The sequence below is a fragment of the Benincasa hispida genome, chromosome 2 (assembly GCF_009727055.1).
Source record: "Benincasa hispida cultivar B227 chromosome 2, ASM972705v1, whole genome shotgun sequence".
Taxonomy (NCBI): Eukaryota; Viridiplantae; Streptophyta; class Magnoliopsida; order Cucurbitales; family Cucurbitaceae; genus Benincasa; species Benincasa hispida.
The window spans coordinates 42,300,542-42,313,200 of record NC_052350.1 but is presented as its reverse complement, the minus strand read 5'-3'; positions in this window follow the sequence as shown (position 1 = coordinate 42,313,200).

Genomic DNA, 12,659 nt, shown 5'->3' with positions numbered 1-12,659 from the left:
CAAACAGGTTTGTCCAGCTGGACTTTTTAAACGTTGACATGGCTACTGACCCACCCATGCTCTGTAGATTGAGTTTATCTTTAAATTCTATTTACATAATTTTTCATCGAAAAAAAAGAAAGAAAGAAAAGAAAACCCACCAAAGCAGAAAAAAAGAGTATTCGATCGAGGGAAGCTTCGAACTGATTTTGATCTATAAACGAGCCTGAGTTGATTACGACCGATTGAGAGAAAAATCCTTCGTCCATCCAGTGTTCAACGACCCTGATATAAACAAAGTATACAAATAATATCATTAAGATTACATTAATAATCCAATGAGCTACCTTCTTAAAAATTCTTCCATGAGATTGTTAATGCCCTCCCTTTCACTTCCCTTTAGCCTCATGCCAAGTAACAAAACTCACATTTTGTTTTCCCTGCAATGAATCGGAAAATATGATTTAGGATAAAACTAAATATGAGTAAAGAACTAGCCTGTAATGATGCACAATGAAATAATAAATTAATATCATTAGGCTCTGTTTTATTGTTTCAGAAAAGAAGTGTAGCTTGTTTCAAAAAGAAAAGAAAATAAAGACACAGAACCTAATGATATTAAAACAATTTTCAACAAACGTTGCACAATCAGTCATCAGATATTACACAAAAAAAAGTCTAGACCCACTATGAACCAAAAATGGCTCAAGATGCAGAGAAGCTGGAATCGGTCGAAGAAAACGAATTCAAGCTACCCCAAGGAATTAAGCGATAGAAAACAGAAGAAGACGAAAACCTGAGAGGAAAACGACAATAAGAAGAAGAAGAACCCGAAAATGGCGAAAACCCTACTTCACCATCAATATCAGTAGAGACAGAACCAGTTTAAGACGAAACCGAAACTGAAGTTGATTGGAATTGGGAAGAAGAAGAAGAAGAGAAAGCGGCGGGTGAACAACAACAAATTGATGGGTCCAGAAGAGGAGGACCAGTCAAGGGAGCGGGAAACTCCGCCACCGGAGCCGGAGAGAAAAACACAAACAGAAACATCTGGTCTCCTAGATTGCTTGGTGTCAATGATGTGTGAGCCAAATCTATCAATGGAGGTATCATAAGGTGCATTCCGACCAGGGACTCTTTAAACCTATTATTTAAAATCAGGGACTAAATGGACCAAATATACCTATTTTAAAGAATTAGTGGACTAAAAAAGTATTTTCCCTATATTCTTTTTAATATTTAATAACTATCATCAAAACTCAAAACGTTACATCAATAAGCCAGTTTTAAGTCGAATGATGATAAAGATAATTTGTCATAGTAAATTTGACAATGACGGTTTATCGCTATCAATAATCTTTCATTGTTGACAATAATTTGTTGTCATGAATTTTAATTGGGTCGATTTTTATATATCATAGAATTTCAGGTTTGTTGGAGTGATTGAACAATCGTAACCTATTGCTATCAAAGGTATCTATTGAACTCAACAAACTCGTACACTTATTATTGCGTTGAAATAGTTGAGAAATTTAGTGATTGTCAACAATACAATGAATGTCTTATGTCGTGCCTTAGTTACTAAGTACGATGAATGATCTATGTTAAATTCAATTTTTTTCTACATAGACCCAAGTATAAGACCAAATAGAGTTCTTGGTGAACCTAGAACCAAATACAGGGATTATAAACTAAAAATGTGTTTGAGTTTGATGAATGGTCTTAACGCGATAAATTCTTAGTTAATGCGGCGAATGAGTTTTATATATCTATAGTAATGGGTTGATTACAAGGATGGTGAGTGATGATGTGTCGAGTGTGTCGAGTGTGTTATGATGCGTGGAATGATAGAAGTAAAGATGGTAATCACAAATACAAACACAATTAAGTAGCGTGAGCAGAAGTGAAGGAAAAATCAATTGATAAGATAGAGTTGAGAAGGGTTACTTACATTTTCCTAAGTGATGCATAAGTATTTATTCATGCTAATAACTCATGAAATGAAGAACTCACTGTTCACACGAGGCTTCCGGAGAAACTTGTTTCATGGAGTTGAACTTGAGTTGATGTTGATATTGAAATTGATTTGATGCGATGTGGTTCGATCTCTAATACTTGATCCTCTGATTCTCTCTCAGTTAGGTGAATGTGCTTGACTTAAAGAAGAAAAGCACCAAACATTCTTGAAACAGAAGTCTTGGAAGAGTCTTCTTTGTGTCTTCAAGGGTCTTCTGTCTTCTAGGAGTGGAGTCTTGGAAGTCTTCTGCTTGTTGATGAATTCTTTGAACTCTCTAAATGTAGAAAATGTTTGTATCTTCAAAGGACTTCAGTCTTCAAAATGCTTGCATCTTCAAAGGACTTCAATCTTCAGAATGCTTGTATCTTCAAAGGACTTCAGTCTTCAGGTGTGATCAGCTTTAGGAGTCAAGGAGTCTTCTGGTTATAGAGAATTCTTTATAAGCTCTCTGGAGTATAGAATTGCTAACCCTTCCAAATGAGGAGAGCTTATCTATTTATAGAGTTCACAGGTGGTCTTGGGCTTGGTTGATCCATGGGCCTGACATTTGGGCCCAATTAGTTGGACTTGGGCTTGGTTGGTGTATGCCTTTGGGCTCAATTAATCGGATTTAGGCTTGATTTGACATTTGGGTCAAATTCAACCTATTTTTGGATTGGACTTTGACCTAAATAATAATATCAAATTAGGTCCAATTAATCTTATCTGATTCAACGGTCATGATAAAACCACGTGGCATCATTGAAATTTGTTTTCAACATCAATTCAAGACATATGTCAACTCCTAATTGAGCCCAAATTTAATGATTTGGAATTTCATCATTAATTTAGTAAATGACGTGGCAACTTGTGATTGGTCTAAAATTTCTCATTCCACAAATGTCACTTTCGAGATTTATGCACATACATGAGTGGATGAATCTCGAAAAATATAAAGTTGGCATCAAAATCCAAATATATTTGTTCTTGAATTTGACCTCAATTGATGTGTTAGTCAAACTATGAATTTAGTACATAAGTTTAACTTGAATTTGGGATAAAATTTGGAATATCGCCAAATTACGAAAAATTTGAGCTTTGTCCCAATTAATTTTGATTGGATTTAAGATAAAAATTTGAGATTATGCCCAAATTTTGAATAAAAAAAAAAAAAATTATCCTCTCCATAACGATAACTTTGAATTGGAATATGTCAAATTTTAAGTTTAGGATGAATTTAGATCTTTCCCACAAACTGATTTTAGAACTAAATTTAGATGAATTTGATATAAAATTTGGAAGATGCCCAAATTTTAATTTGAGATTTTATCCTTAATAATTTGGTTTGAGGATAAAAGTCTGATGATTTGGATTTGGGATAAAATTTGGAATATGCCCAAATTTTAATTTGACTTAATAATTTAGGATAAAAGTATGATTTGGTGATTTAGGTTGGATAAAATTTGAAATATGCCCAAATTTTAATTTGAGATTTTATCCTTAATAATTTGGCTTTGCATAAAAGTCTCATAATTTAGATTTGGGATAAAATTTAGAATATGCCCAAATTTTTATTTGAGATATTATTTACAATTTAATCTCATTGTTGAACAATTTTGATTTTGAATAAAATTTGGAATATAGTCAGATTTTAATTTATGATTTTATCCACAATTTAAATTTGACTTTGAATAAAATTTGGAATATGTCCAAATCTTAGTTCAAGATAAATTTGAGGACAAAATCTAATAAGATTAAATTAAATAGGAAATTTGTTTAATTTAATTTGAAATTAGGATAGAATTAAATTAGGAAATCTGATAAAAAATCTAATATTTTAAATCAAATCTTTTATTTGATATGGATTTCCTAATTTGTTATGGAACCCAGGGAACCTCTATAAATAAGACCCCAAACCCCTCCATTATCTTCATCCCCTCCTCTTCTTCTAATCTTTCCTTTCTCTACTTTTCCTCTTCTTTCTTTTTTTTCTTTTTCTTTTTTCTTTACTTGCCCTTTTTTTTTCCTTTTTTGCGTAGGTTTACTAATTTGTCCCCCTTACTCTTTTGTAGGAGCTAAAGCACAACTCAAGGGAGTACAACCGCGTCTTTTGTAGGATGACCTTGGTATGGTCTATCGCGTCTTTTGTAGGATGACCTTGGTATGGTCTATCTGCTGTATGCCTGTTCATGCTTCCTGATCGTCATGGGAGAGGCCCTGCAAGGCTTACAACTCTCCCATGCTTTCACCCTAGGGAGGATCCCGATAAGGTCTACCTTGTAGCACCGTTCGCATATCCTGATCGTCATGGGAAGGGCCATGCAAGGCTTACAACTCTCCTATGCTTTCACCCTAGGGAGGATCCCGATAAAGTCTACCTTGTAGCACCGTTCGCATATCCTGATCGTCATGGGAGGGGCGCTGCAAGGCTTACATCTCTCCCACGCTTTCACCCTAGGGAGGATCCCGATAAGGTCTACCTTGTAGCACCGTTGCATAACCTGATCGTTCAATGGAGGGGCCCTTACAAGGCTTACAACTCTCCCATGCTTTCACCCTAGGGAGGATCCGAATAAGGTCTACCTTGTAGCACGTTCGCATATCCTGAATGTCATGGGAGGGCCCTGCAAGGGTTACAACTCTCCCATGCTTTCACTCTAGGGAGGATCTCGATAAGGTCTACCTTGTAGCACCGTTTGCATATCCTGAACGTCATGGAGAGGCCCTGCAAGGCTTACAACTCTCTCATGCTTTCACCCTAGAGAGATCCCAATAAGGTCTATCTTGTAGCACCGTTTGCATATCCTGAATGTCATGGAGGGGCCCTGCAAGGCTTACAACTCCTCCATGCTTTCACCCTAGGGAGGATCTCGATAAGGTCTACCTTGTAGCACCGTTTTTCATATTATGAACGTCATGGGAAAGGTCCTGCAAGGCTTACAACTCTCCCATGTTTTTCACCCTAGGGAGGATCCCGATAAGGTCTACCTTGTAGCACCGTTCGCATATCTCTAAACGTCATGGAGGGGCTTTGCAAGGCTTACAACTCTCCCATGCTTTCACCCTAGGAGGATCCTGATAAGGTCTACCTTGTAGCACCGTTTGCATATCCTAAATGTCATGGATGGCCCTGCAAGGCTTACAATTCTCCCATGCTTTCATCCTAGGAGGATCCCGATAAGGTCTACCTTGTAGCACCGTTCGCATATCCTGAATGTCATGGGAGGGCCCTGCAAGGGGTTACAACTCTCCCATGCTTTCACTCTAGGGAGGGATCCGGATAAGGTCTACCTGTGTAGCATCATTTCGTATATCCTGAATGTCATGGGAGGGGCCTGCAAGGGTTACAACTCTCCCATGCTTTCACTCTAAGGAAGGATCCTCGATAAGGTCTACCTTGTAGCACCGTTTGCATATCCTGAACGTCATGGGAAGCCCTTGCAAGGCTTACAAACTCTCTCATGCTTTCACCCTAGAGAGGATCCTGATAAGGTCTACCTTGTAGACCGTTTGCATATCCTGAAATGTCATGGGATGGGCCCTGCAAGGCTTACAATTCTCCCTTGCTTTCATCCTAGGGAGGATCCCGATAAGGTCTACCTTGTAGCACCGTTCGCATATCCTGAACGTCATGGGAAGGGCTTTACAAGGCTTACAACTATCCCATGCTTTCGTCCTAAGGAGGATCCCGATAAGTCTACCTTGTAGCACCGTTCGCATATCCTGAACGTCATGGGAAAGGCCCTGCAAGGCTTACAACTCTCCCATGCTTTCACCCTAGGGAGGATCCCGATAAGGTCTACCTTGTAGCACTGTTTGCATATCCTGAATGTCATGGGATGGGCCCTGCAAGGCTTACAACTCTCCCATGCTTTCACCCTAGGGAGGATCCCGATAAGGTCTACCTTGTAGCACCGTTCGCATATCCTGAACGTCATGGGAAGGGCTCTACAAGGCTTACAACTATCCCATGCTTTCGCCCTAAGGAGGATCCTGATAAGTCTACCTTGTAGCACTGTTCGTATATCCTGAACGTCATAGGAGGGGCCCTGCAAGGCTTACAACTCTCCCATGCTTTCATCCTAGGGAGGATCTCGATAAGGTCTACCTTGATATGTTACTCCTTGATCAAAATTTGAAGATAAGGGAAATATGCCATTGAGTATTGAGGATGAGGCGGATATGCCATCAAACTTTGAAGATGAGAAGAATATGCCACCAAGCTTTTGAGCGGACTCAGGTTGGCTAGAGTCGATCTTGCGTACAAGGCAGAGTCGGACGGACCAGAGTTATCCTCGCATATGAGGTAGAGCTTGGCAAACCAAACTTGATCTCGCATATGAGGTGGAACCACACCCACATTTTTTTAGAGGAAGCGAAGCTACACCAATTTTGGAGAAGGGGAGAACTTGTACCAACATTTTGGAGAGGAAACGAAACCGAACCATGACTTTGGAGATGAAGCGAAGTCGCGCCATCAGTTTGGAGATGAAGCGAAGCCATGCCACAACTTTGAAGATGAGGTGAACCACACCAGACTTTGGAGATAAAGAGAAACTGCGCCAACATTTTAAAGATGAAACGAAGTCGCGCCATCAATTTGGAGATGAAGCGAAGCCACACCATGACTTTGAAGGTGAAGCGAACCACGCCAGACTTTGGAGATGAAGCAAAGCTGCATCATGATTTTGTAGACTGACTCATTGAAGATGGAGTCGAGCCATGCACACCAACCATGAACTTGAAGATGAAGCAGAGCCATGCACACCAATCTTAAGCTTAAAAATGGAGCGGAGCCATGCACATCGACCTTGAACTTGAAGACAAAGTGGAGCCATGCACACCGACTTTGAATTTGAAGATGGAAGTAGAGCCATGCACACCAATCTTAAACTTGAAGATGAAAGCAGAGCCATGCACACCGATCTTGAACTTGAAGATGGAAGTGGGGCCATGCACATCAATCTTAAACTTGAAGATGGAAGTGGGGTCATGCACGCCGATCTTGAACGTGAAGATGGAGTAGCATCGATGAAGCCTCTAAACTTGAAGATGGAGAAGCATCGATAAGACCTTCGCATCGGCAAATCCTCCGCATTTGAGTTTGATGAAGCATCGGCGAATACTCTGCACTTTGAGCTTGAAGAATCGGTGAATCCTCCGCATTTAAGCTTGAAGCATCTGTAAATCCTCCGCACTTGAGTTTGACGAAGCATCGATGAATCTTTACATTGAGCTCAACTTCGCGACTTTGAGCATGAAGATTCCATTAAAAAGCCTCCAGACTTGAGCTGAAGATGAAGCATCGATGAAACCTCTGAACTTAAAGATGGAAGAGCATCTGAGTTTGATTTCAAAGAGGAAACGAAGTGCATTCCAAGCGTGTGCCTTTTATTTATTGTGCTAGCTCCTTACGAGGGATGAACTTCTTCAATCCGTTATGTTGCCCCCAATAGGGATTAACATCTTCAATCTAGAGTGTCATTCTTTAATGGGGATGATCAACATCAATTTTGTACTATCATATTTGTGTGATTGTTGTACCTCTTCTGATGGACTTGACTTAAATTTCTTTAAGTTCCCTTCGTACCTTTAAAGAAATGGATCAAATCATGACGTAGTTCAATTTTTTTTTTTTTTTAATTGGACTAAACTTGAAGTTTCTTTCAAGCTACCTACATACCCTTCATAATGATAGGGATCAAGTCATGATGTAGTTCAAGAAGAATTTTTTTTTTTTTTTAACTGGACTGAACTTGAAGTTTCTTTCAAGCTGCCTACATACCTTTCATAATGATAGGGATCAAGTCATAATGTAGTTCAAGAAGAATGTTTTTTTTTTGCGCGACTGAACTTAAATTTCTTTAAGTTGCCTACGTACCCTTTATAATGATAGGGATCAAATTGTAACGTAGTTCGTACAATTTTGTTTTTTTTTTTTTTTTTACATTTTTTAAGCGTAAAACTTCTTGAGAAACTTGTCGTTGATTGGGCCAATTCTTAGCCCATCTTGATCAACTATCTTGTACGCGCCATTTGTGTAGACTTCTTTGATGACGTAGGGCCCATCCCATTTAGGTGTAAACTTATTCCCCGTATGTCTTTTCGTGATAATTGGTCTCCTTACGGCAAGCACTAGATCACCGACTTGAAAGGATCTAGGCTTTACATGCTTATCGAAGGCTTTAGACATTCGCGCCTAGTAACATTCCAACGCTTGTTGAGCTTCTAATCATTTTTCATCCAGTGCTTCTAACTCTTGGAAGCGCAGTTTGGCGTTGTCTTCTATAGTGAGCCCTTCTTGCACTGCCATTTTTAGCGATGGAATTTCTCTTTCCAAAGGAAGGAGAGCTTTTACCCCATAAACGAGAGAGTACAGGGTGACTCCTGTAGGGGTACGATGAGTGGTACGATAAGCCCACAACGCTTCACCGATCTTCTCCTGCCAATCTCTCTTTGACTTGAAAACAATTGTCTTCAGTAGGTTGCACAATGTCTTGTTAAATTCCTCAACCAACCCATTTGCAGCAGCGTTATACATGGATGACTTGTACTGCTTGAATTTGAATTTTTCACATAACCTGTCCATCAAACTGTTGGAGAATTGTCTTCCGTTATCCGTCACGATCCGATGGAGAATACCATACCGATGAATGATATGAGTGCGGATAAAATCCACCACGTTTTCTTTCTTAGCTTCCCTTAGCGCGACAACCTCAGCCCATCTTGAGAAGTAGTCAGTGGCTGCGAGGATGTATGAGTGACCTGCTGATGACTTAGGTGTTATAGGGCCGACCAGATCAAGCCCCCATGCTTTGAAAGGCCACGAGGCTACGGTCGGATGTAGAGGCTCAGGCGGTTGATGAATGAAATTCGCGTGATATTAACAAGCTTCATATTTCTTTGCATAATCCATTGAGTCCTGGATTATTCCCGGCCAATAGTAACCCATTCTTTTCAACTGGAATTGTAGCTTTGGTCCAGGTTGATGTGCGCCGCATATGCCTGAGTGTGCTTCCTCTAAAGCCTTCGCTGACTCTTCTTTACTGAGACATCGAAGGAAAAGTCCTTCAAAGGATCGACAGTATAGGACCTCTTTATAGTAAATGAAATGCACGGCCCTCCTGTAAACCTCGGTTTTATGACGGGGGTCATCCAGGAGCCTTCCATGCTCAAGGTAATTTATGATGGGTTGCCGCCAGTCTTCCTCGTCAATTAGATAGACTGATATCGCATTCGTTTCCCCATATGTAGTCCCAACCGGAGGTACAACCCATCTCTACCAAAGCGATATATTAAGGGGCACATTATCCAAGTCCGTTAAGGTAGTGGCTAGGTTTGCCAAGGCATCTACTTTCTTGTTCTCTATCCTCGAGACATGTTCTAACGCCACGCTTTCGAAATTCTCCATCAACTGGCGAGCCTAAGTGAAGTAGGGTTTCAAGTCGTCATGCTTCACCTCATACTAGCATAAGAGTTGATTGATTTTCAACTTTGAGTCACCAAAGATTTCTATATAAACTACTCCAATCTCTAAGGCCATTTGGAGACCAATTATCAAGGCTTGGTATTCAACGACGTTGTTTGAGCATAACTCGACAAGTGCGAAGCTATAAGGCAGCATGTGCTTTTTTGGCAAAATAAGGACGATACCTGCCCCTGCACCACTTTTTTGTGTCGCACCGTCAAAGAATATGACCCACGGCCCTGAGGTTTCTGTGAAGAGAACTTTTTCATCGGGCAAGTCTTCACTTAACTCCCAATCCAATGGAACTGGGTGATCTGCCAGGAAATCAACCAATGTCTGCCCTTTGCGGTACATAAACAATGTCGTACTGTTGAAGCATGATTTCCCACTTGGCTAAACGTCCCGAAATGATCGGCCTGGACAAGACGTACTTGATGGGATCGGCTTTCGCAATTAAGTGGACTGTAAAGGCTTGCATGTAGTGCCTTAACTTATCTATGGCGAAGAAAAGCGCAAGGCACGTCTTCTCTATAGGGGAATAATTGCTCTCGGCTCCATTCACGGTCCCACTTAAGTAATAGAGAGCGCGTTCTTTTCCCTTTTCTCTTTCTTGTCCAATAGTGCCCCCAGTGATCTCTCTTGCACTGCAATGTACAGTATCAACGGCTTGCCCGCTACTGGGTCTCCTAAGATAGAAGGGCTAATCAGGTACCTCTTTATGCTATCGAAAGCATTCTGGCAGGCCTCATCCCATTCAAATTTCTCTCCCTTTCTCATCAGTCTTTGAAAGGGCTGACACTGTCCTGCCAGGTTAGAAATAAACCTCCAGATGTAGGCCAAACGTCCCTACAAACTTCTCAACTCATGTAGATTCCTTGGCCTTGGCATCTTCTAGATGGCATCGATCTTGGATTGGTCTATCTCTATCCCTCGATATCTCACAACAAAGACCAGAAACTTTCCTGAAGTTACGCCGAACGCACATTTGAGGGGGTTCATCTTCAACTGGTACTTTTGCAGGCGATCGAACACGGTTCTTAGATCTTTCAAATGGTCCTATCGCCGCTTGGTCTTGCCCCTGTCTCTTATACACATCTAGATGTGTATAAGAGACAGTACTTAACGGGTCGACACCCCTGTTTGATCACGAGATGGTGGACTGCTACTTTTGGATCTAGTCCCGGCATCTCTTTGTATGACCAGGCGAAAACATCCCTGTATTCGGTGAGCAAACTCATGTACTCGTCCTCTTCCTCTTCCGAGAGGGACGCGCTGATGAAAGTCGGACGCGGTTCTTCTACAGTGCCCAAATTCACCTCTTTTAGCTCGTCCACCCTGGATCTGTCTCTTATACACATCTAGATGTGTATAAGAGACAGTCCAAGAGGGACGCGCTGATGAAAGTTGGACCCGGTTCTTCTACAGTGCCCAAATTCACCTCTTTTAGCTCGTCCACCCTGGATTGACCACTGTCCTCTAGACCTGTCTCTTATACACATCTAGATGTGTATAAGAGACAGGTTTTAGCTCGTCCACCCTGGATTGACCACTGTCCTCTAGACCTTGCATAGCTTCCTCCACTTCCTCTTCAGTCATACCTTCTTCGGATTCTTCGGTGATTGTGATGTGGTGGCACGAAGTTTCTCCTTTCTCCAACTCTAAATTTTCATTCTGAGGATTGGTGAAAACGATGTCGTTCCTTTTTACTTTGAGCGTACCCTCACTTGTGTTTAGAGTAACGAAGGTCTTTCTCTTCATGCGTGAGGGGACGGTACTACGGATTTCTCCTTGCAACGAGGGCAACCCGTACGTGCTTTTTCCTTTCGTTTAACGAGATAGCTATCACTTCTTGCCTCTTCTGATGGCTTCTAGTCTGATGACGCTTCAGCGTTTTTAAGGTCAATTCGTCGCCAGATGGATGCTCAAGGTATCGGCCCCCTTTTTCTTATGGTCATTTTGGGGGCATCAGTGCAGGCTTTTCCCTTCTTCTTTGTCTTACTAGGGACATATTGGTCGAGGGGATCTTTAGCCCTCTCGTGCTTCAGCCGATCAAAAACAGAAGTGCAGGGTTCTCCTTCGTTCTCTGTCGCAACTGTGCCTAATCTCTCGAAGGCTGATGGTCGCTCTACCATCGGCGATTGACAGATGATTTCCTCATTTCCTTCATTTGGCAGAGTCAACCTTCAAAAAATTGGACGTCGAGTAACTCTGGGAATAGTATGTGGGCTTTCCCTTTCTGCTTCTGTCATGCTTAACCTCTCGAAGACCAAGGCGCCTGCGGCAGACAGTCTAATACGGTCGAAGGCTGCGGCTCTTTTATCATTGCCCTCCTTTTCTCCTGTATCATCAACTTCTTCTACAGTGATATGATTGTTGTTGGCCACTTTCCCCTTCGCCTTTCTGATTATGCGGACTAGCTCTGACGACTCATATCTGAGTCCCACCCTCGACATGGGTATAGCATGTCCTTCTTGCAAAAGCTTCTTTTGGGTTGGCGAGAGTCGAGGTTGCTCATAAATCTTCAAACTCTTAAACTCAGTGTGAGTTGTGAAGTCATAGCACGCCTTCGCCAATAGCTTGAACTCAGTTTAGTAGTTATTTTTATTTTGTCAATAAGAATATAGCTCAATTATCATTGTGTTCATACTACCGAACTTAATGTTAGAAGTTCAATTCTTCCGCTCCACATTTTAATTACAATACTTTAATAAAAAAAAACCAATGAAAAGTAGTCCACAACAAACAGGTGTGGAATAATGGAATTAGAATGATATATAGGGGCAAAAGTGTAAATAACACCCACCAACTACATACCTAAAATAGAATCACCTCTGATTCTGAATCTTCATCACATGGGCGGTACCATTAGGATGGTTTCTCATAGACTAAAAGCGGTAAAATTAAAATAATATGGTAGTTTTAAAAACTAATTTATAAAGTATTGTACTTTTGAAACTATTTAGAAAAATATTGTTGATTTTTTTTTAATAGGTCGAGGGTTCAAAATTCGACCCCTGACTTTTACCTTTTTTTTCTTTTTTTTTCTTTTTAATAATTCGACCCTTGTGTTTCTTTTCTTTCTTTTTTTTTTAATTTTCCATTTTATAAAAACAATTTCTAAAAATATTTTATTATTTTATTATTTTATTTAAACTCTAAAAAGAATAAATTAAAAAAATAATATCTCATAAAAATAAAAAAGTATAAATTAAAATA